We start from the raw sequence: 27454 nt of genomic DNA on the forward strand, positions 1-27454 counted from the left end.
GGCTAGAATGTCGAAAATGAACTTGTGTTCGCGATTCCCGGTTTGAGGCTATCGTGTAACAAGTAAGTCAAGGGGGAATACAGGACCGTATCCCGTTCCTCGGTAGGGTCATTATTCCCGGAATTAGAGACCGAAATACCATTGGTACCGGAAAAAAAAGTGTAGAAAAAAGTGCGGCGGATTTGCTTTATTTTCACGGTGGTTATTACTGAGGATACCTGGATGCTACAGCTAAAAGGGCGGACCCCTGGTTCGCTTCGTTCTCCTTGTGTAGAAAAATTTCTTTTTTGGAAGGTCAAAATGCCCGATTTTTGAAGATTTGCCGGTCTCTCCTGTCCAAACGCACGGGGATAGAATGTTGTCCTTTACACCAGAGATAGAGTTTGAGGAGCTGAATTCAACGCACTCTTCGGCTTTATTGTCACTTCAAGCACTGAGGAATTATGGCGGCTAGAATGTCGGCAGAATAGTGGTTTAAACCCTTCCCATTTTTTTTTCGAAAATCAACTTGTGTTCGCGATTCCCGGTTTGAGGCTACCGTGTAACAAGTAAGTCAAGGGGGAATACAGGACCGTATCCCGTTCCTCGGTAGGGTCATTATTCCCGGAATTAGAGACCGAAATACCATTGGTACCGGAAAAAAAAGTGTAGAAAAAAGTGCGGCGGATTTGTTGGATTTTCACGGTGGTTATTACTGAGGATACCTGGATGCTACAGCTAAAAGGGCGGGCCCCTGGTTCGCTTCGTTCTCCTTGTGTAGAAAAATTTCTTTTTTGGAAGGTCAAAATGCCCGATTTTTGAAATTTTGCCGGTCTCTCCTGTCCAAACGCACGGGGATAGAAAGTTGTCCTTTACACCAGAGATACAGTTTGAGGAGCTGAATTCAACGCACTCTTCGGCTTTATTGTCACTTCTAGCACTGAGGAATTATGGCGGCTAGAATGTCGAAAATCAACTTGTGTTCGCGATTCCCGGTTTGAGGCTATCGTGTAACAAGTAAGTCAAGGGGGAATACAGGACCGTATCCCGTTCCTCGGTAGGGTCATTATTCCCGGAATTAGAGACCGAAATACCATTGGTACCGGAAAAAAAAGTGTAGAAAAAAGTGCGGCGGATTTGCTGGATTTTCACGGTGGTTATTACTGAGGATACCTGGATGCTACAGCTAAAAGGGCGGGCCCCTGGTTCGCTTCGTTCTCCTTGTGTAGAAAAATTTCTTTTTTGGAAGGTCAAAATGCCCGATTTTTGAAATTTTGCCGGTCTCTCCTGTCCAAACGCACGGGGATAGAAAGTTGTCCTTTACACCAGAGATAGAGTTTGAGGAGCTGAATTCAACGCAATCTTCGGCTTTATTGTCACTTCAAGCACTGAGGAATTATGGCGGCTAGAATGTCGGCAGAATAGTGGTTTAAACCCTTCCCATTTTTTTTTCGAAAATCAACTTGTGTTCGCGATTCCCGGTTTGAGGCTATCGTGTAACAAGTAAGTCAAGGGGGAATACAGGACCGTATCCCGTTCCTCGGTAGGGTCATTATTCCCGGAATTAGAGACCGAAATACCATTGGTACCGGAAAAAAAAGTGTAGAAAAAAGTGCGGCGGATTTGCTAGATTTTCACGGTGGTTATTACTGAGGATACCTGGATGCTACAGCTAAAACGGCGGGCCCCTGGTTCGCTTCGTTCTCCTTGTGTAGAAAAATTTCTTTTTTGGAAGGTCAAAATGCCCGATTTTTGAAATTTTGCCGGTCTCTCCTGTCCAAACGCACGGGGATAGAAAGTTGTCCTTTACACCAGAGATAGAGTTTGAGGAGCTGAATTCAACGCACTCTTCGGCTTTATTGTCACTTCAAGCACTGAGGAATTATGGCGGCTAGTAAGTCAAGGGGGAATACAGGACCGTATCCCGTTCCTCGGTAGGGTCATTATTCCCGGAATTAGAGACCGAAATACCATTGGTACCGGAAAAAAAAGTGTAGAAAAAAGTGCGGCGGATTTGCTAGATTTTCACGGTGGTTATTACTGAGGATACCTGGATGCTACAGCTAAAACGGCGGGCCCCTGGTTCGCTTCGTTCTCCTTGTGTAGAAAAATTTCTTTTTTGGGAGGGAGGTCAAAATGCCCGATTTTTTAAATTTTGCCGGTCTCTCCTGTCCAAACGCACGGGGATAGAAAGTTGTCCTTTACACCAGAGATAGAGTTTGAGGAGCTGAATTCAACGCACTCTTCGGCTTTATTGTCACTTCAAGCACTGAGGAATTATGGCGGCTAGAATGTCAGCAGAATAGTGGTTTAAACCCTTCACTTTTTTTTTCGAAAATCAACTTGTGTTCGCGATTCCCGGTTTGAGGCTATCGTGTAACAAGTAAGTCAAGGGGGAATACAGGACCGTATCCCGTTCCTCGGTAGGGTCATTATTCCCGGAATTAGAGACCGAAATACCATTGGTACCGGAAAAAAAAGTGTAGAAAAAAGTGCGGCGGATTTGCTGGATTTTCACGGTGGTTATTACTGAGGATACCTGGATGCTACAGCTAAAAGGGCGGGCCCCTGGTTCGCTTCGTTCTCCTTGTGTAGAAAAATTTTTTTTTGGAAGGTCAAAATGCCCGATTTTTGAAATTTTGCCGGTCTCTCCTGTCCAAACGCACGGGGATAGAAAGTTGTCCTTTACACCAGAGATAGAGTTTGAGGAGCTGAATTCAACGCACTCTTCGGCTTTATTGTCACTTCAAGCACTGAGGAATTATGGCGGCTAGAATGTCGGCAGTATTTTTTTTTCGAAAATCAACTTGTGTTCGCGATTCCCGGTTTGAGGCTATCGTGTAACAAGTAAGTCAAGGGGGAATACAGGACCGTATCCCGTTCCTCGGTAGGGTCATTATTCCCGGAGTTAGAGACCGAAATACCATTGGTACCGGAAAAAAAAGTGTAGAAAAAAGTGCGGCGGATTTGCTGGATTTTCACGGTGGTTATTACTGAGGATACCTGGATGCTACAGCTAAAAGGGCGGGCCCCTGGTTCGCTTCGTTCTCCTTGTGTAGAAAAATTTCTTATTTGGAAGGTCAAAATGCCCGATTTTTGAAATTTTGCCGGTCTCTCCTGTCCAAACGCACGGGGATAGAAAGTTGTCCTTTACACCAGAGATAGAGTTTGAGGAGCTGAATTCAACGCACTCTTCGGCTTTATTGTCACTTCAAGCACTGAGGAATTATGGCGGCTAGAATGTCGGCATTTTTTTTTCGAAAATCAACTTGTGTTCGCGATTCCCGGTTTGAGGCTATCGTGTAACAAGTAAGTCAAGGGGGAATACAGGACCGTATGCCGTTCCATTATTCCCGGAATTAGAGACCGAAATACCATTGGTACCGGAAAAAAAAGTGTAGAAAAAAGTGCGGCGGATTTGCTGGATTTTCACGGTGGTTATTACTGAGGATACCTGGATGCTACAGCTAAAAGGGCGGGCCCCTGGTTCGCTTCGTTCTCCTTGTGTAGAAAAATTTCTTTTTTGGAAGGTCAAAATGCCCGATTTTTGAAATTTTGCCTGTCTCTCCTGTCCAAACGCACGGGGATAGAAAGCAGTCCTTTACACCAGAGATAGAGTTTGAGGAGCTGAATTGAACGCACTCTTCGGCTTTATTATCACTTCAAGCACTGAGGAATTATGGCGGCTAGAATGTCGGCAGAATAGTGGTTTAAACCCTTCCCATTTTTTTTTCGAAAATCAACTTGTGTTCGCGATTCCCGGTTTGAGGCTATCGTGTAACAAGTAAGTCAAGGGGGAATACAGGACCGTATCCCGTTCCTCGGTAGGGTCATTATTCCCGGAATTAGAGACCGAAATATCATTGGTACCGGAAAAAAAAGTGTAGAAAAAAGTGCGGCGGATTTGCTGGATTTTCACGGTGGTTATTACTGAGGATACCTGGATGCTACAGCTAAAAGGGCGGGCCCCTGGTTCGCTTCGTTCTCCTTGTGTAGAAAAATTTCTTTTTTGGAAGGTCAAAATGCCCGATTTTTGAAATTTTGCCGGTCTCTCCTGTCCAAACGCACGGGGATAGAAAGTTGTCCTTTACACCAGAGATAGAGTTTGAGGAGCTGAATTCAACGCACTCTTCGGCTTTATTGTCACTTCAAGCACAGAGGAATTATGGCGGCTAGAATGTCGGCAGAATAGTGGTTTAAACCCTTCCCATTTTTTTTTCGAAAATCAACTTGTGTTCGCGATTCCCGGTTTGAGGCTATCGTGTAACAAGTAAGTCAAGGGGGAATACAGGACCGTATCCCGTTCCTCGGTAGGGTCATTATTCCCGGAATTAGAGACCGAAATACCATTGGTACCGGAAAAAAAAGTGTAGAAAAAAGTGCGGCGGATTTGCTGGATTTTCACGGTGGTTATTACTGAGGATACCTGGATGCTACAGCTAAAAGGGCGGGCCCCTGGTTCGCTTCGTTCTCCTTGTGTAGAAAAATTTCTTTTTTGGAAGGTCAAAATGCCCGATTTTTGAAATTTTGCCAGTCTCTCCTGTCCAAACGCACGGGGATAGAAAGTTGTCCTTTACACCAGAGATAGAGTTTGAGGAGCTGAATTCAACGCACTCTTCGGCTTTATTCTCACTTCAAGCACTGAGGAATTATGGCGGCTAGTAAGTCAAGGGGGAATACAGGACCGTATCCCGTTCCTCGGTAGGGTCATTATTCCCGGAATTAGAGACCGAAATACCATTGGTACCGGAAAAAAAAGTGTAGAAAAAAGTGCGGCGGGTTTGCTGGATTTTCACGGTGGTTATTACTGAGGATACCTGGATGCTACAGCTAAAAGGGCGGGCCCCTGGTTCGCTTCGTTCTCCTTGTGTAGAAAAATTTCTTTTTTGGGAGGGAGGTCAAAATGCCCGATTTTTTAAATTTTGCCGGTCTCTCCTGTCCAAACGCACGGGGATAGAAAGTTGTCCTTTACACCAGAGATAGAGTTTGAGGAGCTGAATTCAACGCACTCTTCGGCTTTATTGTCACTTCAAGCACTGAGGAATTATGGCGGCTAGAATGTCGGCAGAATAGTGGTTTAAACCCTTCCTATTTTTTTTTTCGAAAATCAACTTGTGTTCGCGATTCCCGGTTTGAGGCTATCGTGTAACAAGTAAGTCAAGGGGGAATACAGGACCGTATCCCGTTCCTCGGTAGGGTCATTATTCCCGGAATTAGAGACCGAAATACCATTAGTACCGGAAAAAAAAGTGTAGAAAAAAGTGCGGCGGATTTTCTGGATTTTCACGGTGGTTATTACTGAGGATACCTGGATGCTACAGCTAAAAGGGCGGGCCCCTGGTTCGCTTCGTTCTCCTTGTGTAGAAAAATTTCTTTTTTGGAAGGTCAAAATGCCCGATTTTTGAAATTTTGCCGGTCTCTCCTGTCCAAACGCACGGGGATAGAAAGTTGTCCTTTACACCAGAGATAGAGTTTGAGGAGCTGAATTCAACGCAATCTTCGGCTTTATTGTCACTTCAAGCACTGAGGAATTATGGCGGCTAGAATGTCGGCAGAATAGTGGTTTAAACCCTTCCCATTTTTTTTTCGAAAATCAACTTGTGTTCGCGATTCCCGGTTTGAGGCTATCGTGTAACAAGTAAGTCAAGGGGGAATACAGGACCGTATCCCGTTCCTCGGTAGGGTCATTATTCCCGGAATTAGAGACCGAAATACCATTGGTACCGGAAAAAAAAGTGTAGAAAAAAGTGCGGCGGATTTGCTGGATTTTCACGGTGGTTATTACTGAGGATACCTGGATGCTACAGCTAAAAGGGCGGGCCCCTGGTTCGCTTCGTTCTCCTTGTGTAGAAAAATTTCTTTTTTGGAAGGTCAAAATGCCCGATTTTTGAAATTTTGCCGGTCTCTCCTGTCCAAACGCACGGGGATAGAAAGTTGTCCTTTACACCAGAGATAGAGTTTGAGGAGCTGAATTCAACGCACTCTTCGGCTTTATTGTCACTTCAAGCACTGAGGAATTATGGCGGCTAGAATGTCGGCAGAATAGTGGTTTAAACCCTTCCTATTTTTTTTTCGAAAATCAACTTGTGTTCGCGATTCCCGGTTTGAGGCTATCGTGTAACAAGTAAGTCAAGGGGGAATACAGGACCGTATCCCGTTCCTCGGTAGGGTCATTATTCCCGGAATTAGAGACCGAAATACCATTGGTACCGGAAAAAAAAGTGTAGAAAAAAGTGCGGCGAATTTGCTGGATTTTCACGGTGGTTATTACTGAGGATACCTGGATGCTACAGCTAAAAGGGCGGGCCCCTGGTTCGCTTCGTTCTCCTTGTGTAGAAAAATTTCTTTTTTGGAAGGTCAAAATGCCCGAATTTTGAAATTTTGCCGGTCTCTCCTGTCCAAACGCACGGGGATAGAAAGTTGTCCTTTACACCAGAGATAGAGTTTGAGGAGCTGAATTCAACGCACTCTTCGTCTTTATTGTCACTTCAAGCACTGAGGAATTATGGCGGCTAGAATGTCGGCAGAATAGTGGTCCCATTTTTTTTTCGGAAATCAACTTGTGTTCGCGATTCCCGGTTTGAGGCTATCGTGTAACAAGTAAGTCAAGGGGGAATACAGGACCGTATCCCGTTCCTCGGTAGGGTCATTATTCCCGGAATTAGAGACCGAAATACCATTGGTACCGGAAAAAAAAGTGTAGAAAAAAGTGCGGCGGATTTGCTGGATTTTCACGGTGGTTATTACTGAGGATACCTGGATGCTACAGCTAAAAGGGCGGGCCCCTGGTTCGCTTCGTTCTCCTTGTGTAGAAAAATTTCTTTTTTGGAAGATCAAAATGCCCGATTTTTGAAATTTTGCCGGTCTCTCCTGTCCAAACGCACGGGGATAGAAAGTTATCCTTTACACCAGAGATAGAGTTTGAGGAGCTGAATTCAACGCAATCTTCGGCTTTATTGTCACTTCAAGCACTGAGGAATTATGGCGGCTAGAATGTCGGCAGAATAGTGGTTTAAACCCTTCCCATTTTTTTTTCGAAAATCAACTTGTGTTCGCGATTCCCGGTTTGAGGCTATCGTGTAACAAGTAAGTCAAGGGGGAATACAGGACCGTATCCCGTTCCATTATTCCCGGAATTAGAGACCGAAATACCATTGGTACCGGAAAAAAAAGTGTAGAAAAAAGTGCGGCGGATTTGCTGGATTTTCACGGTGGTTATTACTGAGGATACCTGGATGCTACAGCTAAAAGGGCGGGCCCCTGGTTCGCTTCGTTCTCCTTGTGTAGAAAAATTTCTTTTTTGGAAGGTCAAAATGCCCGATTTTTGAAATTTTGCCGGTCTCTCCTGTCCAAACGCACGGGGATAGAAAGTTGTCCTTTACACCAGAGATAGAGTTTGAGGAGCTGAATTCAACGCACTCTTCGGCTTTATTATCACTTCAAGCACTGAGGAATTATGGCGGCTAGAATGTCGGCAGAATAGTGGTTTAAACCCTTCCCATTTTTTTTTCGAAAATCAACTTGTGTTCGCGATTCCCGGTTTGAGGCTATCGTGTAACAAGTAAGTCAAGGGGGAATACAGGACCGTATCCCGTTCCTCGGTAGGGTCATTATTCCCGGAATTAGAGACCGAAATACCATTGGTACCGGAAAAAAAAGTGTAGAAAAAAGTGCGGCGGATTTGCTGGATTTTCACGGTGGTTATTACTGAGGATACCTGGATGCTACAGATAAAAGGGCGGGCCCCTGGTTCGCTTCGTTCTCTTTGTGTAGAAAAATTTCTTTTTGGAAGGTCAAAATGCCCGATTTTTGAAATTTTGCCGGTCTCTCCTGTCCAAACGCACGGGGATAGAAAGTTGTCCTTTACACCAGAGATAGAGTTTGAGGAGCTGAATTCAACGCACTCTTCGGCTTTATTGTCACTTCAAGCACTGAGGAATTATGGCGGCAAAATGTCGGCAGAATAGTGGTTTAAACCCTTCCCATTTTTTTTTTCGAAAATCAACTTGTGTTCGCGATTCCCGGTTTGAGGCTATCGTGTAACAAGTAAGTCAAGGGGGAATACAGGACCGTATCCCGTTCCTCGGTAGGGTCATTATTCCCGGAATTAGAGACCGAAATACCATCGGTACCGGAAAAAAAAAGTGTAGAAAAAAGTGCGGCGGATTTGCTGGATTTTCACGGTGGTTATTACTGAGGATACCTGGATGCTACAGCTAAAAGGGCGGGCCCCTGGTTCGCTTCGTTCTCCTTGTGTAGAAAAATTTCTTTTTTGGAAGGTCAAAATGCCCGATTTTTGAAATTTTGCCGGTCTCTCCTGTCCAAACGCACGGGGATAGAAAGTTGTCCTTTACACCAGAGATAGAGTTTGAGGAGCTGAATTCAACGCACTCTTCGGCTTTATTGTCACTTCAAGCACTGAGGAATTATGGCGGCTAGTAAGTCAAGGGGGAATACAGGACCGTATCCCGTTCCTCGGTAGGGTCATTATTCCCGGAATTAGAGACCGAAATACCATTGGTACCGGAAAAAAACGTGTAGAAAAAAGTGCGGCGGATTTGCTGGATTTTCACGGTGGTTATTACTGAGGATACCTGGATGCTACAGCTAAAAGGGCGGGCCCCTGGTTCGCTTCGTTCTCCTTGTGTAGAAAAATTTCTTTTTTGGGAGGGAGGTCAAAATGCCCGATTTTTTAAATTTTGCCGGTCTCTCCTGTCCAAACGCACGGGGATAGAAAGTTGTCCTTTACACCAGAGATAGAGTTTGAGGAGCTGAATTCAACGCACTCTTCGGCTTTATTGTCACTTCAAGCACTGAGGAATTATGGCGGCTAGAATGTCAGCAGAATAGTGGTTTAAACCCTTCCCATTTTTTTTTCGAAAATCAACTTGTGTTCGCGATTCCCGGTTTGAGGCTATCGTGTAACAAGTAAGTCAAGGGGGAATACAGGACCGTATCCCGTTCCTCGGTAGGGTCATTATTCCCGGAATTAGAGACCGAAATACCATTGGTACCGGAAAAAAAAGTGTAGAAAAAAGTGCGGCGGATTTGCTGGATTTTCACGGTGGTTATTACTGAGGATACCTGGATGCTACAGCTAAAAGGGCGGGCCCCTGGTTCGCTTCGTTCTCCTTGTGTAGAAAAATTTCTTTTTTGGAAGGTCAAAATGCCCGATTTTTGAAATTTTGCCGGTCTCTCCTGTCCAAACGCACGGGGATAGAAAGTTGTCCTTTACACCAGAGATAGAGTTTGAGGAGCTGAATTCAACGCACTCTTCGGCTTTATTGTCACTTCAAGCACTGAGGAATTATGGCGGCTAGTAAGTCAAGGGGGAATACAGGACCGTATCCCGTTCCTCGGTAGGGTCATTATTCCCGGAATTAGAGACCGAAATACCTTTGGTACCGGAAAAAAAAGTGTAGAAAAAAGTGCGGCGGATTTGCTGGATTTTCACGGTGGTTATTACTGAGGATACCTGGATGCTACAGCTAAAAGGGCGGGCCCCTGGTTCGCTTCGTTCTCCTTGTGTAGAAAAATTTCTTTTTTGGGAGGGAGGTCAAAATGCCCGATTTTTTAAATTTTGCCGGTCTCTCCTGTCCAAACGCACGGGGATAGAAAGTTGTCCTTTACACCAGAGATAGAGTTTGAGGAGCTGAATTCAACGCACTCTTCGGCTTTATTGTCACTTCAAGCACTGAGCAATTATGGCGGCTAGAATGTCAGCAGAATAGTGGTTTAAACCCTTCGCATTTTTTTTTCGAAAATCAACTTGTGTTCGCGATTCCCGGTTTGAGGCTATCGTGTAACAAGTAAGTCAAGGGGGAATACAGGACCGTATCCCGTTCCTCGGTAGGGTCATTATTCCCGGAATTAGAGACCGAAATACCATTGGTACCGGAAAAAAAAGTGTAGAAAAAAGTGCGGCGGATTTGCTGGATTTTCACAGTGGTTATTACTGAGGATACCTGGATGCTACAGCTAAAAGGGCGGGCCCCTGGTTCGCTTCGTTCTCCTTGTGTAGAAAAATTTCTTTTTTGGAAGGTCAAAATGCCCGATTCTTGAAATTTTGCCGGTATCTCCTGTCCAAACGCACGGGGATAGAAAGTTGTCCTTTACACCAGAGATAGAGATGAGGAGCTGAATTCAACGCACTCTTCGGCTTTATTGTCACTTCTAGCACTGAGGAATTATGGCGGCTAGAATGTCGGCAGAATAGTGGTTTAAACCCTTCCCATTTTTTTTTTCGAAAATCAACGTGTGTTCGCGATTCCCGGTTTGAGGCTATCGTGTAACTAGTAAGTCAAGGGGGAATACAGGACCGTATCCCGTTCCTCGTTAGAGTCATTATTCCCGGAATTAGAGACAGAAATACCATTGGTACCGGAAAAAAAAGTGTAGAAAAAAGTGCGGCGGATTTGCTGGATTTTCACGGTGGTTATTACTGAGGATACCTGGATGCTACAGCTAAAAGGGCGGGCCCCTGGTTCGCTTCGTTCTCCTTGTGTAGAAAAATTTCTTTTTTGTAAGGTCAAAATGCCCGATTTTTGAAATTTTGCCGGTCTCTCCTGTCCAAACGCACAGGGATAGAAAGTTGTCCTTTACACCAGAGATAGAGTTTGAGGAGCTGAATTCAACGCACTCTTCGGCTTTATTGTCACTTCTAGCACTGAGGAATTATGGCGGCTAGAATGTCGGCAGAATAGTGGTTTAAACCCTTCCCATTTTTTTTTCGAAAATCAACTTGTGTTCGCGATTCCCGGTTTGAGGCTATCGTGTAACAAGTAAGTCAAGGGGGAATACAGGACCGTATCCCGTTCCTCGGTAGGGTCATTATTCCCGGAATTAGAGACCGAAATACCATTGGTACCGGAAAAAAAAGTGTAGAAAAAAGTGCGGCGGATTTGCTGGATTTTCACGGTGGTTATTACTGAGGATACCTGGATGCTACAGCTAAAAGGGCGGGCCCCTGGTTCGCTTCGTTCTCCTTGTGTAGAAAAATTTCTTTTTTGGAAGGTCAAAATGCCCGATTTTTGAAATTTTGCCGGTCTCTCCTGTCCAAACGCACGGGGATAGAAAGTTGTCCTTTACACCAGAGATAGAGTTTGAGGAGCTGAATTCAACGCAATCTTCGGCTTTATTGTCACTTCAAGCACTGAGGAATTATGGCGGCTAGTAAGTCAAGGGGGAATACAGGACCGTATCCCGTTCCTCGGTAGGGTCATTATTCCCGGAATTAGAGACCGAAATACCTTTGGTACCGGAAAAAAAAGTGTAGAAAAAAGTGCGGCGGATTTGCTGGATTTTCACGGTGGTTATTACTGAGGATACCTGGATGCTACAGCTAAAAGGGCGGGCCCCTGTTTCGCTTCGTTCTCCTTGTGTAGAAAAATTGCTTTTTCGGGAGGGAGGTCAAAATGCCCGATTTTTTAAATTTTGCCGGTCTCTCCTGTCCAAACGCACGGGGATAGAAAGTTGTCCTTTACACCAGAGATAGAGTTTGAGGAGCTGAATTCAACGCACTCTTCGGCTTTATTGTCACTTCAAGCACTGAGGAATTATGGCGGCTAGAATGTCAGCAGAATAGTGGTTTAAACCCTTCCCATTTTTTTTTCGGAAATCAACTTGTGTTCGCGATTCCCGGTTTGAGGCTATCGTGTAACAAGTAAGTCAAGGGGGAATACAGGACCGTATCCCGTTCCTCGGTAGGGTCATTATTCCCGGAATTAGAGACCGAAATACCATTGGTACCGGAAAAAAAAGTGTAGAAAAAAGTGCGGCGGATTTGCTGGATTTTCACAGTGGTTATTACTGAGGATACCTGGATGCTACAGCTAAAAGGGCGGGCCCCTGGTTCGCTTCGTTCTCCTTGTGTAGAAAAATTTCTTTTTTGGAAGGTCAAAATGCCCGATTTTTTAAATTTTGCCGGTCTCTCCTGTCCAAACGCACGGGGATAGAAAGTTGTCCTTTACACCAGAGATAGAGATGAGGAGCTGAATTCAACGCACTCTTCGGCTTTATTGTCACTTCTAGCACTGAGGAATTATGGCGGCTAGAATGTCGGCAGAATAGTGGTTTTAACCCTTCCCATTTTTTTTTCGAAAATCAACGTGTGTTCGCGATTCCCGGTTTGAGGCTATCGTGTAACAAGTAAGTCAAGGGGGAATACAGGACCGTATCCCGTTCCTCGGTAGAGTCATTATTCCCGGAATTAGAGACCGAAATACCATTGGTACCGGAAAAAAAAGTGTAGAAAAAAGTGCGGCGGATTTGCTGGATTTTCACGGTGGTTATTACTGAGGATACCTGGATGCTACAGCTAAAAGGGCGGGCCCCTGGTTCGCTTCGTTCTCCTTGTGTAGAAAAATTTCTTTTTTGGGAGGGAGGTCAAAATGCCCGATTTTTGAAATTTTGCCGGTCTCTCCTGTCCAAACGCACGGGGATAGAAAGTTGTCCTTTACACCAGAGATAGAGATGAGGAGCTGAATTCAACGCACTCTTCGGCTTTATTGTCACTTCTAGCACTGAGGAATTATGGCGGCTAGAATGTCGGCAGAATAGTGGTTTAAACCCTTCCCATTTTTTTTTCGAAAATCAACGTGTGTTCGCGATTCCCGGTTTGAGGCTATCGTGTAACAAGTAAGTCAAGGGGGAATACAGGACCGTATCCCGTTCCTCGGTAGAGTCATTATTCCCGGAATTAGAGACAGAAATACCATTGGTACCGGAAAAAAAAGTGTAGAAAAAAGTGCGGCGGATTTGCTGGATTTTCACGGTGGTTATTACTGAGGATACCTGGATGCTACAGCTAAAAGGGCGGGCCCCTGGTTCGCTTCGTTCTCCTTGTGTAGAAAAATTTCTTTTTTGGAAGGTCAAAATGCCCGATTTTTGAAATTTTGCCGGTCTCTCCTGTCCAAACGCACAGGGATAGAAAGTTGTCCTTTACACCAGAGATAGAGTTTGAGGAGCTGAATTCAACGCACTCTTCGGCTTTATTGTCACTTCTAGCACTGAGGAATTATGGCGGCTAGAATGTCGGCAGAATAGTGGTTTAAACCCTTCCCATTTTTTTTTCGAAAATCAACTTGTGTTCGCGATTCCCGGTTTGAGGCTATCGTGTAACAAGTAAGTCAAGGGGGAATACAGGACCGTATCCCGTTCCTCGGTATGGTCATTATTCCCGGAATTAGAGACCGAAATACCATTGGTACCGGAAAAAAAAGTGTAGAAAAAAGTGCGGCGGATTTGCTGGATTTTCACGGTGGTTATTACTGAGGATACCTGGATGCTACAGCTAAAAGGGCGGGCCCCTGGTTCGCTTCGTTCTCCTTGTGTAGAAAAATTTCTTTTTTGGAAGGTCAAAATGCCCGATTTTTGAAATTTTGCCGGTCTCTCCTGTCCAAACGCACGGGGATAGAAAGTTGTCCTTTACACCAGAGATAGAGTTTGAGGAGCTGAATTCAACGCACTCTTCGGCTTTATTGTCACTTCAAGCACTGAGGAATTATGGCGGCTAGTAAGTCAAGGGGGAATACAGGACCGTATCCCGTTCCTCGGTAGGGTCATTATTCCCGGAATTAGAGACCGAAATACCTTTGGTACCGGAAAAAAAAGTGTAGAAAAAAGTGCGGCGGATTTGCTGGATTTTCACGGTGGTTATTACTGAGGATACCTGGATGCTACAGCTAAAAGGGCGGGCCCCTGGTTCGCTTCGTTCTCCTTGTGTAGAAAAATTTCTTTTTTGGGAGGGAGGTCAAAATGCCCGATTTTTTAAATTTTGCCGGTCTCTCCTGTCCAAACGCACGGGGATAGAAAGTTGTCCTTTACACCAGAGATAGAGTTTGAGGAGCTGAATTCAACGCACTCTTCGGCTTTATTGTCACTTCTAGCACTGAGGAATTATGGCGGCTAGAATGTCGGCAGAATAGTGGTTTAAACCCTTCCCATTTTTTTTTCGAAAATCAACGTGTGTTCGCGATTCCCGGTTTGAGGCTATCGTGTAACAAGTAAGTCAAGGGGGAATACAGGACCGTATCCCGTTCCTCGGTAGAGTCATTATTCCCGGAATTAGAGACAGAAATACCATTGGTACCGGAAAAAAAAGTGTAGAAAAAAGTGCGGCGGATTTGCTGGATTTTCACGGTGGTTATTACTGAGGATACCTGGATGCTACAGCTAAAAGGGCGGGCCCCTGGTTCGCTTCGTTCTCCTTGTGTAGAAAAATTTCTTTTTTGGAAGGTCAAAATGCCCGATTTTTGAAATTTTGCCGGTCTCTCCTGTCCAAACGCACAGGGATAGAAAGTTGTCCTTTACACCAGAGATAGAGTTTGAGGAGCTGAATTCAACGCACTCTTCGGCTTTATTGTCACTTCTAGCACTGAGGAATTATGGCGGCTAGAATGTCGGCAGAATAGTGGTTTAAACCCTTCCCATTTTTTTTTCGAAAATCAACTTGTGTTCGCGATTCCCGGTTTGAGGCTATCGTGTAACAAGTAAGTCAAGGGGGAATACAGGACCGTATCCCGTTCCTCGGTAGGGTCATTATTCCCGGAATTAGAGACCGAAATACCATTGGTACCGGAAAAAAAAGTGTAGAAAAAAGTGCGGCGGATTTGCTGGATTTTCACGGTGGTTATTACTGAGGATACCTGGATGCTACAGCTAAAAGGGCGGGCCCCTGGTTCGCTTCGTTCTCCTTGTGTAGAAAAATTTCTTTTTTGGAAGGTCAAAATGCCCGATTTTTGAAATTTTGCCGGTCTCTCCTGTCCAAACGCACGGGGATAGAAAGTTGTCCTTTACACCAGAGATAGAGTTTGAGGAGCTGAATTCAACGCACTCTTCGGCTTTATTGTCACTTCAAGCACTGAGGAATTATGGCGGCTAGAATGTCGGCAGAATAGTGGTTTAAACCCTTCCCATTTTTTTTTCGAAAATCAACTTGTGTTCGCGATTCCCGGTTTGAGGCTATCGTGTAACAAGTAAGACAAGGGGGAATACAGGACCGTATCCCGTTCCTCGGTAGGATCATTATTCCCGGAATTAAAGACCGAAATACCATTGGTACCGGAAAAAAAAGTGTAGAAAAAAGTGCGGCGGATTTGCTGGATTTTCACGGTGGTTATTACTGAGGATACCTGGATGCTACAGCTAAAAGGGCGGGCCCCTGGTTCGCTTCGTTCTCCTTGTGTAGAAAAATTTCTTTTTTGGAAGGTCAAAATGCCCGATTTTTGAAATTTTGCCGGTCTCTCCTGTCGAAACGCACGGGGTTAGAAAGTTGTCCTTTACACCAGAGATAGAGTTTGAGGAGCTGAATTCAACGCACTCTTCGGCTTTATTGTCACTTCAAGCACTGAGGAATTATGGCGGCTAGAATGTCGGCAGAATAGTGGTTTAAACCCTTCCCATTTTTTTTTTTCGAAAATCAACTTGTGTTCGCGATTCCCGGTTTGAGGCTATCGTGTAACAAGTAAGTCAAGGGGGAATACAGGAACGTATCCCGTTCCATTATTCCCGGAATTAGAGACCGAAATACCATTGGTACCGGAAAAAAAAGTGTAGAAAAAAGTGCGGCGGATTTGCTGGATTTTCACGGTGGTTATTACTGAGGATACCTGGATGCTACAGCTAAAAGGGCGGGCCCCTGGTTCGCTTCGTTCTCCTTGTGTAGAAAAATTTCTTTTTTGGAAGGTCAAAATGCCCTAGAATGTCGGCAGAAAATCAACTTGTGTTCGCGATTCCCGGTTTGAGGCTATCGTGTAACAAGTAAGTCAAGGGGGAATACAGGACCGTATCCCGTTCCTCGGTAGGGTCATTATTCCCGGAATTAAAGACCGAAATACCATTGGTACCGGAAAAAAAAGTGTAGAAAAAAGTGCGGCGGATTTGCTGGATTTTCACGGTGGTTATTACTGAGGATACCTGGATGCTACAGCTAAAAGGGCGGGCCCCTGGTTCGCTTCGTTCTCCTTGTGTAGAAAAATTTCTTTTTTGGAAGGTCAAAATGCCCGATTTTTGAAAATTTGCCGGTCTCTCCTGTCCAAACGCACGGGGATAGAAAGTTGTCCTTTACACCAGAGATAGAGTTTGAGGAGCTGAATTCAACGCACTCTTCGGCTTTATTGTCACTTCAAGCACTGAGGAATTATGGCGGCTAGAATGTCGGCAGAATAGTGGTATAAACCCTTCCCATTTTTTTTTCGAAAATCAACTTGTGTTCGCGATTCCCGGTTTGAGGCTATCGTGTAACAAGTAAGTCAAGGGGGAATACAGGACCGTATCCCGTTCCATTATTCCCGGAAATAGAGACCGAAATACCATTGGTACCGGAAAAAAAAGTGTAGAAAAAAGTGCGGCGGATTTGCTGGATATTCACGGTGGTTATTACTGAGGATACCTGGATGCTACAGCTAAAATGGCGGGCCCCTGGTTCGCTTCGTTCTCCTTGTGTAGAAAAATTTTTTTTTTGGAAGGTCAAAATGCCCGATTTTTGAAATTTTGCCGGTCTCTCCTGTCCAAACGCACGGGGATAGAAAGTTGTCCTTTACACCAGAGATAGAGTTTGAGGAGCTGAATTCAACACACTCTTCGGCTTTATTGTCACTTCTAGCACTGAGGAATTATGGCGGCTAGAATGTCGGCAGAACAGTGGTTTAAACCCTTCCCATTTTTTTTTTCGAAAATCAACTTGTGTTCGCGATTCCCGGTTTGAGGCTATCGTGTAACAAGTAAGCAAAGGGGGAATACAGGACCGTATCCCGTTCCTCGGTAGGATCATTATTCCCGGAATTAAAGACCGAAATACCATTGGTACCGGAAAAAAAAGTGTAGAAAAAAGTGCGGCGGATTTGCTGGATTTTCACGGTGGTTATTACTGAGGATACCTGGATGCTACAGCTAAAAGGGCGGGCCCCTGGTTCGCTTCGTTCTCCTTGTGTAGAAAAATTTCTTTTTTGGAAGGTCAAAATGCCCGATTTTTGAAATTTTGCCGGTCTCTCCTGTCGAAACGCACGGGGATAGAAAGTTGTCCTTTACACCAGAGATAGAGTTTGAGGAGCTGAATTCAACGCACTCTTCGGCTTTATTGTCACTTCAAGCACTGAGGAATTATGGCGGCTAGAATGTCGGCAGAATAGTGGTTTAAACCCTTCCCATTTTTTTTTTTCGAAAATCAACTTGTGTTCGCGATTCCCGGTTTGAGGCTATCGTGTAACAAGTAAGTCAAGGGGGAATACAGGAACGTATCCCGTTCCATTATTCCCGGAATTAGAGACCGAAATACCATTGGTACCGGAAAAAAAAGTGTAGAAAAAAGTGCGGCGGATTTGCTGGATTTTCACGGTGGTTATTACTGAGGATACCTGGATGCTACAGCTAAAAGGGCGGGCCCCTGGTTCGCTTCGTTCTCCTTGTGTAGAAAAATTTCTTTTTTGGAAGGTCAAAATGCCCTAGAATGTCGGCAGAAAATCAACTTGTGTTCGCGATTCCCGGTTTGAGGCTATCGTGTAACAAGTAAGTCAAGGGGGAATACAGGACCGTATCCCGTTCCTCGGTAGGGTCATTATTCCCGGAATTAAAGACCGAAATACCATTGGTACCGGAAAAAAAAGTGTAGAAAAAAGTGCGGCGGATTTGCTGGATTTTCACGGTGGTTATTACTGAGGATACCTGGATGCTACAGCTAAAAGGGCGGGCCCCTGGTTCGCTTCGTTCTCCTTGTGTAGAAAAATTTCTTTTTTGGAAGGTCAAAATGCCCGATTTTTGAAAATTTGCCGGTCTCTCCTGTCCAAACGCACGGGGATAGAAAGTTGTCCTTTACACCAGAGATAGAGTTTGAGGAGCTGAATTCAACGCACTCTTCGGCTTTATTGTCACTTCAAGCACTGAGGAATTATGGCGGCTAGAATGTCGGCAGAATAGTGGTATAAACCCTTCCCATTTTTTTTTCGAAAATCAACTTGTGTTCGCGATTCCCGGTTTGAGGCTATCGTGTAACAAGTAAGTCAAGGGGGAATACAGGACCGTATCCCGTTCCATTATTCCCGGAAATAGAGACCGAAATACCATTGGTACCGGAAAAAAAAGTGTAGAAAAAAGTGCGGCGGATTTGCTGGATATTCACGGTGGTTATTACTGAGGATACCTGGATGCTACAGCTAAAATGGCGGGCCCCTGGTTCGCTTCGTTCTCCTTGTGTAGAAAAATTTTTTTTTTGGAAGGTCAAAATGCCCGATTTTTGAAATTTTGCCGGTCTCTCCTGTCCAAACGCACGGGGATAGAAAGTTGTCCTTTACACCAGAGATAGAGTTTGAGGAGCTGAATTCAACACACTCTTCGGCTTTATTGTCACTTCTAGCACTGAGGAATTATGGCGGCTAGAATGTCGGCAGAACAGTGGTTTAAACCCTTCCCATTTTTTTTTTCGAAAATCAACTTGTGTTCGCGATTCCCGGTTTGAGGCTATCGTGTAACAAGTAAGCAAAGGGGGAATACAGGACCGTATCCCGTTCCTCGGTAGGGTCATTATTCCCGGAATTAGAGACCGAAATACCTTTGGTACCGCAAAAAAAAGTGTAGAAAAAAGTGCGGCGGATTTGCTGGATTTTCACGGTGGTTATTACTGAGGATACCTGGATGCTACAGCTAAACGGGCAGGCCCCTGGTTCGCTTCGATCTCCTTGTGTAGAAAAATTTCTTTTTTGGAAGGTCAAAATGCCCGATTTTTGAAATTTTGCCGGTCTCTCCTGTCCAAACGCACGGGGATAGAAAGTTGTCCTTTACACCAGAGATAGAGTTTGAGGAGCTGAATTCAACGCACTCTTTCGGCTTTATTGTCACTTCAAGCACTGAGGAATTATGGCAGAATAGTGGTTTAAACCCTTCCCATTTTTTTTTCGAAAATCAACTTGTGTTCGCGATTCCCGGTTTGAGGCTATCGTGTAACAAGTAAGTCAAGGGGGAATACAGGACCGTATCCCGTTCCTCGGTAGGGTCATTATTCCCGGAATTAGAGACCGAAATACCATTGGATTTTCAAGGTGGTTATTACTGAGGATACCTGGATGCTACAGCTAAAAGGGCGGGCCCCTGGTTCGCTTCGTTCTCCTTGTGTAGAAAAATTTCTTTTTTGGAAGGTCAAAATGCCCGATTTTTGAAATTTTGCCGGTCTCTCCTGTCGAAACGCACGGGGATAGAAAGTTGTCCTTTACACCAGAGATAGAGTTTGAGGAGCTGAATTCAACGCACTCTTCGGCTTTATTGTCACTTCAAGCACTGAGGAATTATGGCGGCTAGAATGTCGGCAGAATAGTGGTTTAAACCCTTCCCATTTTTTTTTCGAAAATCAACTTGTGTTCGCGATTCCCGGTTTGAGGCTATCGTGTAACAAGTAAGACAAGGGGGAATACAGGACCGTATCCCGTTCCTCGGTAGGATCATTATTCCCGGAATTAAAGACCGAAATACCATTGGTACCGGAAAAAAAAGTGTAGAAAAAAGTGCGGCGGATTTGCTGGATTTTCACGGTGGTTATTACTGAGGATACCTGGATGCTACAGCTAAAAGGGCGGGCCCCTGGTTCGCTTCGTTCTCCTTGTGTAGAAAAATTTCTTTTTTGGAAGGTCAAAATGCCCGATTTTTGAAATTTTGCCGGTCTCTCCTGTCGAAACGCACGGGGTTAGAAAGTTGTCCTTTACACCAGAGATAGAGTTTGAGGAGCTGAATTCAACGCACTCTTCGGCTTTATTGTCACTTCAAGCACTGAGGAATTATGGCGGCTAGAATGTCGGCAGAATAGTGGTTTAAACCCTTCCCATTTTTTTTTTTCGAAAATCAACTTGTGTTCGCGATTCCCGGTTTGAGGCTATCGTGTAACAAGTAAGTCAAGGGGGAATACAGGAACGTATCCCGTTCCATTATTCCCGGAATTAGAGACCGAAATACCATTGGTACCGGAAAAAAAAGTGTAGAAAAAAGTGCGGCGGATTTGCTGGATTTTCACGGTGGTTATTACTGAGGATACCTGGATGCTACAGCTAAAAGGGCGGGCCCCTGGTTCGCTTCGTTCTCCTTGTGTAGAAAAATTTCTTTTTTGGAAGGTCAAAATGCCCTAGAATGTCGGCAGAAAATCAACTTGTGTTCGCGATTCCCGGTTTGAGGCTATCGTGTAACAAGTAAGTCAAGGGGGAATACAGGACCGTATCCCGTTCCTCGGTAGGGTCATTATTCCCGGAATTAAAGACCGAAATACCATTGGTACCGGAAAAAAAAGTGTAGAAAAAAGTGCGGCGGATTTGCTGGATTTTCACGGTGGTTATTACTGAGGATACCTGGATGCTACAGCTAAAAGGGCGGGCCCCTGGTTCGCTTCGTTCTCCTTGTGTAGAAAAATTTCTTTTTTGGAAGGTCAAAATGCCCGATTTTTGAAAATTTGCCGGTCTCTCCTGTCCAAACGCACGGGGATAGAAAGTTGTCCTTTACACCAGAGATAGAGTTTGAGGAGCTGAATTCAACGCACTCTTCGGCTTTATTGTCACTTCAAGCACTGAGGAATTATGGCGGCTAGAATGTCGGCAGAATAGTGGTATAAACCCTTCCCATTTTTTTTTCGAAAATCAACTTGTGTTCGCGATTCCCGGTTTGAGGCTATCGTGTAACAAGTAAGTCAAGGGGGAATACAGGACCGTATCCCGTTCCATTATTCCCGGAAATAGAGACCGAAATACCATTGGTACCGGAAAAAAAAGTGTAGAAAAAAGTGCGGCGGATTTGCTGGATATTCACGGTGGTTATTACTGAGGATACCTGGATGCTACAGCTAAAATGGCGGGCCCCTGGTTCGCTTCGTTCTCCTTGTGTAGAAAAATTTTTTTTTTGGAAGGTCAAAATGCCCGATTTTTGAAATTTTGCCGGTCTCTCCTGTCCAAACGCACGGGGATAGAAAGTTGTCCTTTACACCAGAGATAGAGTTTGAGGAGCTGAATTCAACACACTCTTCGGCTTTATTGTCACTTCTAGCACTGAGGAATTATGGCGGCTAGAATGTCGGCAGAACAGTGGTTTAAACCCTTCCCATTTTTTTTTTCGAAAATCAACTTGTGTTCGCGATTCCCGGTTTGAGGCTATCGTGTAACAAGTAAGCAAAGGGGGAATACAGGACCGTATCCCGTTCCTCGGTAGGATCATTATTCCCGGAATTAAAGACCGAAATACCATTGGTACCGGAAAAAAAAGTGTAGAAAAAAGTGCGGCGGATTTGCTGGATTTTCACGGTGGTTATTACTGAGGATACCTGGATGCTACAGCTAAAAGGGCGGGCCCCTGGTTCGCTTCGTTCTCCTTGTGTAGAAAAATTTCTTTTTTGGAAGGTCAAAATGCCCGATTTTTGAAATTTTGCCGGTCTCTCCTGTCGAAACGCACGGGGATAGAAAGTTGTCCTTTACACCAGAGATAGAGTTTGAGGAGCTGAATTCAACGCACTCTTCGGCTTTATTGTCACTTCAAGCACTGAGGAATTATGGCGGCTAGAATGTCGGCAGAATAGTGGTTTAAACCCTTCCCATTTTTTTTTTTCGAAAATCAACTTGTGTTCGCGATTCCCGGTTTGAGGCTATCGTGTAACAAGTAAGTCAAGGGGGAATACAGGAACGTATCCCGTTCCATTATTCCCGGAATTAGAGACCGAAATACCATTGGTACCGGAAAAAAAAGTGTAGAAAAAAGTGCGGCGGATTTGCTGGATTTTCACGGTGGTTATTACTGAGGATACCTGGATGCTACAGCTAAAAGGGCGGGCCCCTGGTTCGCTTCGTTCTCCTTGTGTAGAAAAATTTCTTTTTTGGAAGGTCAAAATGCCCTAGAATGTCGGCAGAAAATCAACTTGTGTTCGCGATTCCCGGTTTGAGGCTATCGTGTAACAAGTAAGTCAAGGGGGAATACAGGACCGTATCCCGTTCCTCGGTAGGGTCATTATTCCCGGAATTAAAGACCGAAATACCATTGGTACCGGAAAAAAAAGTGTAGAAAAAAGTGCGGCGGATTTGCTGGATTTTCACGGTGGTTATTACTGAGGATACCTGGATGCTACAGCTAAAAGGGCGGGCCCCTGGTTCGCTTCGTTCTCCTTGTGTAGAAAAATTTCTTTTTTGGAAGGTCAAAATGCCCGATTTTTGAAAATTTGCCGGTCTCTCCTGTCCAAACGCACGGGGATAGAACGTTGTCCTTTACACCAGAGATAGAGTTTGAGGAGCTGAATTCAACGCACTCTTCGGCTTTATTGTCACTTCAAGCACTGAGGAATTATGGCGGCTAGAATGTCGGCAGAATAGTGGTATAAACCCTTCCCATTTTTTTTTCGAAAATCAACTTGTGTTCGCGATTCCCGGTTTGAGGCTATCGTGTAACAAGTAAGTCAAGGGGGAATACAGGACCGTATCCCGTTCCATTATTCCCGGAAATAGAGACCGAAATACCATTGGTACCGGAAAAAAAAGTGTAGAAAAAAGTGCGGCGGATTTGCTGGATATTCACGGTGGTTATTACTGAGGATACCTGGATGCTACAGCTAAAATGGCGGGCCCCTGGTTCGCTTCGTTCTCCTTGTGTAGAAAAATTTTTTTTTTGGAAGGTCAAAATGCCCGATTTTTGAAATTTTGCCGGTCTCTCCTGTCCAAACGCACGGGGATAGAAAGTTGTCCTTTACACCAGAGATAGAGTTTGAGGAGCTGAATTCAACACACTCTTCGGCTTTATTGTCACTTCTAGCACTGAGGAATTATGGCGGCTAGAATGTCGGCAGAACAGTGGTTTAAACCCTTCCCATTTTTTTTTTCGAAAATCAACTTGTGTTCGCGATTCCCGGTTTGAGGCTATCGTGTAACAAGTAAGCAAAGGGGGAATACAGGACCGTATCCCGTTCCTCGGTAGGGTCATTATTCCCGGAATTAGAGACCGAAATACCTTTGGTACCGCAAAAAAAAGTGTAGAAAAAAGTGCGGCGGATTTGCTGGATTTTCACGGTGGTTATTACTGAGGATACCTGGATGCTACAGCTAAACGGGCAGGCCCCTGGTTCGCTTCGATCTCCTTGTGTAGAAAAATTTCTTTTTTGGAAGGTCAAAATGCCCGATTTTTGAAATTTTGCCGGTCTCTCCTGTCCAAACGCACGGGGATAGAAAGTTGTCCTTTACACCAGAGATAGAGTTTGAGGAGCTGAATTCAACGCACTCTTTCGGCTTTATTGTCACTTCAAGCACTGAGGAATTATGGCAGAATAGTGGTTTAAACCCTTCCCATTTTTTTTTCGAAAATCAACTTGTGTTCGCGATTCCCGGTTTGAGGCTATCGTGTAACAAGTAAGTCAAGGGGGAATACAGGACCGTATCCCGTTCCTCGGTAGGGTCATTATTCCCGGAATTAGAGACCGAAATACCATTGGATTTTCAAGGTGGTTATTACTGAGGATACCTGGATGCTACAGCTAAAAGGGCGGGCCCCTGGTTCGCTTCGTTCTCCTTGTGTAGAAAAATTTCTTTTTTGGAAGGTCAAAATGCCCGATTTTTGAAATTTTGCCGGTCTCTCCTGTCGAAACGCACGGGGATAGAAAGTTGTCCTTTACACCAGAGATAGAGTTTGAGGAGCTGAATTCAACGCACTCTTCGGCTTTATTGTCACTTCAAGCACTGAGGAATTATGGCGGCTAGAATGTCGGCAGAATAGTGGTTTAAACCCTTCCCATTTTTTTTTCGAAAATCAACTTGTGTTCGCGATTCCCGGTTTGAGGCTATCGTGTAACAAGTAAGTCAAGGGGGAATACAGGACCGTATCCCGTTCCATTATTCCCGGAATTAGAGACCGAAATACCATTGGTACCGGAAAAAAAAGTGTAGAAAAAAGTGCGGCGGATTTGCTGGATTTTCACGGTGGTTATTACTGAGGATACCTGGATGCTACAGCTAAAAGGGCGGGCCCCTGGTTCGCTTCGTTCTCCTTGTGTAGAAAAATTTCTTTTTTGGAAGGTCAAAATGCCCTAGAATGTCGGCAGAAAATCAACTTGTGTTCGCGATTCCCGGTTTGAGGCTATCGTGTAACAAGTAAGTCAAGGGGGAATACAGGACCGTATCCCGTTCCTCGGTAGGGTCATTATTCCCGGAATTAAAGACCGAAATACCATTGGTACCGGAAAAAAAAGTGTAGAAAAAAGTGCTGCGGATTTGCTGGATTTTCACGGTGGTTATTACTGAGGATACCTGGATGCTACAGCTAAAAGGGCGGGCCCCTGGTTCGCTTCGTTCTCCTTGTGTAGAAAAATTTCTTTTTTGGAAGGTCAAAATGCCCGATTTTTGAAAATTTGCCGGTCTCTCCTGTCCAAACGCACGGGGATAGAAAGTTGTCCTTTACACCAGAGATAGAGTTTGAGGAGCTGAATTCAACGCACTCTTCGGCTTTATTGTCACTTCAAGCACTGAGGAATTATGGCGGCTAGAATGTCGGCAGAATAGTGGTATAAACCCTTCCCATTTTTTTTTCGAAAATCAACTTGTGTTCGCGATTCCCGGTTTGAGGCTATCGTGTAACAAGTAAGTCAAGGGGGAATACAGGACCGTATCCCGTTCCATTATTCCCGGAAATAGAGACCGAAATACCATTGGTACCGGAAAAAAAAGTGTAGAAAAAAGTGCGGCGGATTTGCTGGATATTCACGGTGGTTATTACTGAGGATACCTGGATGCTACAGCTAAAATGGCGGGCCCCTGGTTCGCTTCGTTCTCCTTGTGTAGAAAAATTTTTTTTTTGGAAGGTCAAAATGCCCGATTTTTGAAATTTTGCCGGTCTCTCCTGTCCAAACGCACGGGGATAGAAAGTTGTCCTTTACACCAGAGATAGAGTTTGAGGAGCTGAATTCAACACACTCTTCGGCTTTATTGTCACTTCTAGCACTGAGGAATTATGGCGGCTAGAATGTCGGCAGAACAGTGGTTTAAACCCTTCCCATTTTTTTTTTCGAAAATCAACTTGTGTTCGCGATTCCCGGTTTGAGGCTATCGTGTAACAAGTAAGCAAAGGGGGAATACAGGACCGTATCCCGTTCCTCGGTAGGGTCATTATTCCCGGAATTAGAGACCGAAATACCTTTGGTACCGCAAAAAAAAGTGTAGAAAAAAGTGCGGCGGATTTGCTGGATTTTCACGGTGGTTATTACTGAGGATACCTGGATGCTACAGCTAAACGGGCAGGCCCCTGGTTCGCTTCGATCTCCTTGTGTAGAAAAATTTCTTTTTTGGAAGGTCAAAATGCCCGATTTTTGAAATTTTGCCGGTCTCTCCTGTCCAAACGCACGGGGATAGAAAGTTGTCCTTTACACCAGAGATAGAGTTTGAGGAGCTGAATTCAACGCACTCTTTCGGCTTTATTGTCACTTCAAGCACTGAGGAATTATGGCAGAATAGTGGTTTAAACCCTTCCCATTTTTTTTTCGAAAATCAACTTGTGTTCGCGATTCCCGGTTTGAGGCTATCGTGTAACAAGTAAGTCAAGGGGGAATACAGGACCGTATCCCGTTCCTCGGTAGGGTCATTATTCCCGGAATTAGAGACCGAAATACCATTGGATTTTCAAGGTGGTTATTACTGAGGATACCTGGATGCTACAGCTAAAAGGGCGGGCCCCTGGTTCGCTTCGTTCTCCTTGTGTAGAAAAATTTCTTTTTTGGAAGGTCAAAATGCCCGATTTTTGAAATTTTGCCGGTCTCTCCTGTCGAAACGCACGGGGATAGAAAGTTGTCCTTTACACCAGAGATAGAGTTTGAGGAGCTGAATTCAACGCACTCTTCGGCTTTATTGTCACTTCAAGCACTGAGGAATTATGGCGGCTAGAATGTCGGCAGAATAGTGGTTTAAACCCTTCCCATTTTTTTTTCGAAAATCAACTTGTGTTCGCGATTCCCGGTTTGAGGCTATCGTGTAACAAGTAAGTCAAGGGGGAATACAGGACCGTATCCCGTTCCATTATTCCCGGAATTAGAGACCGAAATACCATTGGTACCGGAAAAAAAAGTGTAGAAAAAAGTGCGGCGGATTTGCTGGATTTTCACGGTGGTTATTACTGAGGATACCTGGATGCTACAGCTAAAAGGGCGGGCCCCTGGTTCGCTTCGTTCTCCTTGTGTAGAAAAATTTCTTTTTTGGAAGGTCAAAATGCCCTAGAATGTCGGCAGAAAATCAACTTGTGTTCGCGATTCCCGGTTTGAGGCTATCGTGTAACAAGTAAGTCAAAGGGGAATACAGGACCGTATCCCGTTCCTCGGTAGGGTCATTATTCCCGGAATTAAAGACCGAAATACCATTGGTACCGGAAAAAAAAGTGTAGAAAAAAGTGCGGCGGATTTGCTGGATTTTCACGGTGGTTATTACTGAGGATACCTGGATGCTACAGCTAAAAGGGCGGGCCCCTGGTTTGCTTCGTTCTCCTTGTGTAGAAAAATTTCTTTTTTGGAAGGTCAAAATGCCCGATTTTTGAAAATTTGCCGGTCTCTCCTGTCCAAACGCACGGGGATAGAAAGTTGTCCTTTACACCAGAGATAGAGTTTGAGGAGCTGAATTCAACGCACTCTTCGGCTTTATTGTCACTTCAAGCACTGAGGAATTATGGCGGCTAGAATGTCGGCAGAATAGTGGTATAAACCCTTCCCATTTTTTTTTCGAAAATCAACTTGTGTTCGCGATTCCCGGTTTGAGGCTATCGTGTAACAAGTAAGTCAAGGGGGAATACAGGACCGTATCCCGTTCCATTATTCCCGGAAATAGAGACCGAAATACCATTGGTACCGGAAAAAAAAGTGTAGAAAAAAGTGCGGCGGATTTGCTGGATATTCACGGTGGTTATTACTGAGGATACCTGGATGCTACAGCTAAAATGGCGGGCCCCTGGTTCGCTTCGTTCTCCTTGTGTAGAAAAATTTTTTTTTTGGAAGTTCAAAATGCCCGATTTTTGAAATTTTGCCGGTCTCTCCTGTCCAAACGCACGGGGATAGAAAGTTGTCCTTTACACCAGAGATAGAGTTTGAGGAGCTGAATTCAACACACTCTTCGGCTTTATTGTCACTTCTAGCACTGAGGAATTATGGCGGCTAGAATGTCGGCAGAACAGTGGTTTAAACCCTTCCCATTTTTTTTTTCGAAAATCAACTTGTGTTCGCGATTCCCGGTTTGAGGCTATCGTGTAACAAGTAAGCAAAGGGGGAATACAGGACCGTATCCCGTTCCTCGGTAGGGTCATTATTCCCGGAATTAGAGACCGAAATACCTTTGGTACCGCAAAAAAAAGTGTAGAAAAAAGTGCGGCGGATTTGCTGGATTTTCACGGTGGTTATTACTGAGGATACCTGGATGCTACAGCTAAACGGGCAGGCCCCTGGTTCGCTTCGATCTCCTTGTGTAGAAAAATTTCTTTTTTGGAAGGTCAAAATGCCCGATTTTTGAAATTT

At 44.7% G+C, this 27454-nt stretch overlaps 1 long non-coding RNA gene across 2 annotated transcripts in view; it reads left to right on the forward strand.

The window, feature by feature from the left end:
* Positions 1-27454, forward strand: part of LOC138715617 (uncharacterized) — a 511884-nt gene that overhangs the window by 166839 nt on the left and 317591 nt on the right. The gene's annotated exons all lie outside the window — the stretch shown is intronic.

Source organism: Periplaneta americana, chromosome 15 (assembly GCF_040183065.1).
Source record: "Periplaneta americana isolate PAMFEO1 chromosome 15, P.americana_PAMFEO1_priV1, whole genome shotgun sequence".
NCBI classification, from domain to species: Eukaryota; Metazoa; Arthropoda; class Insecta; order Blattodea; family Blattidae; genus Periplaneta; species Periplaneta americana.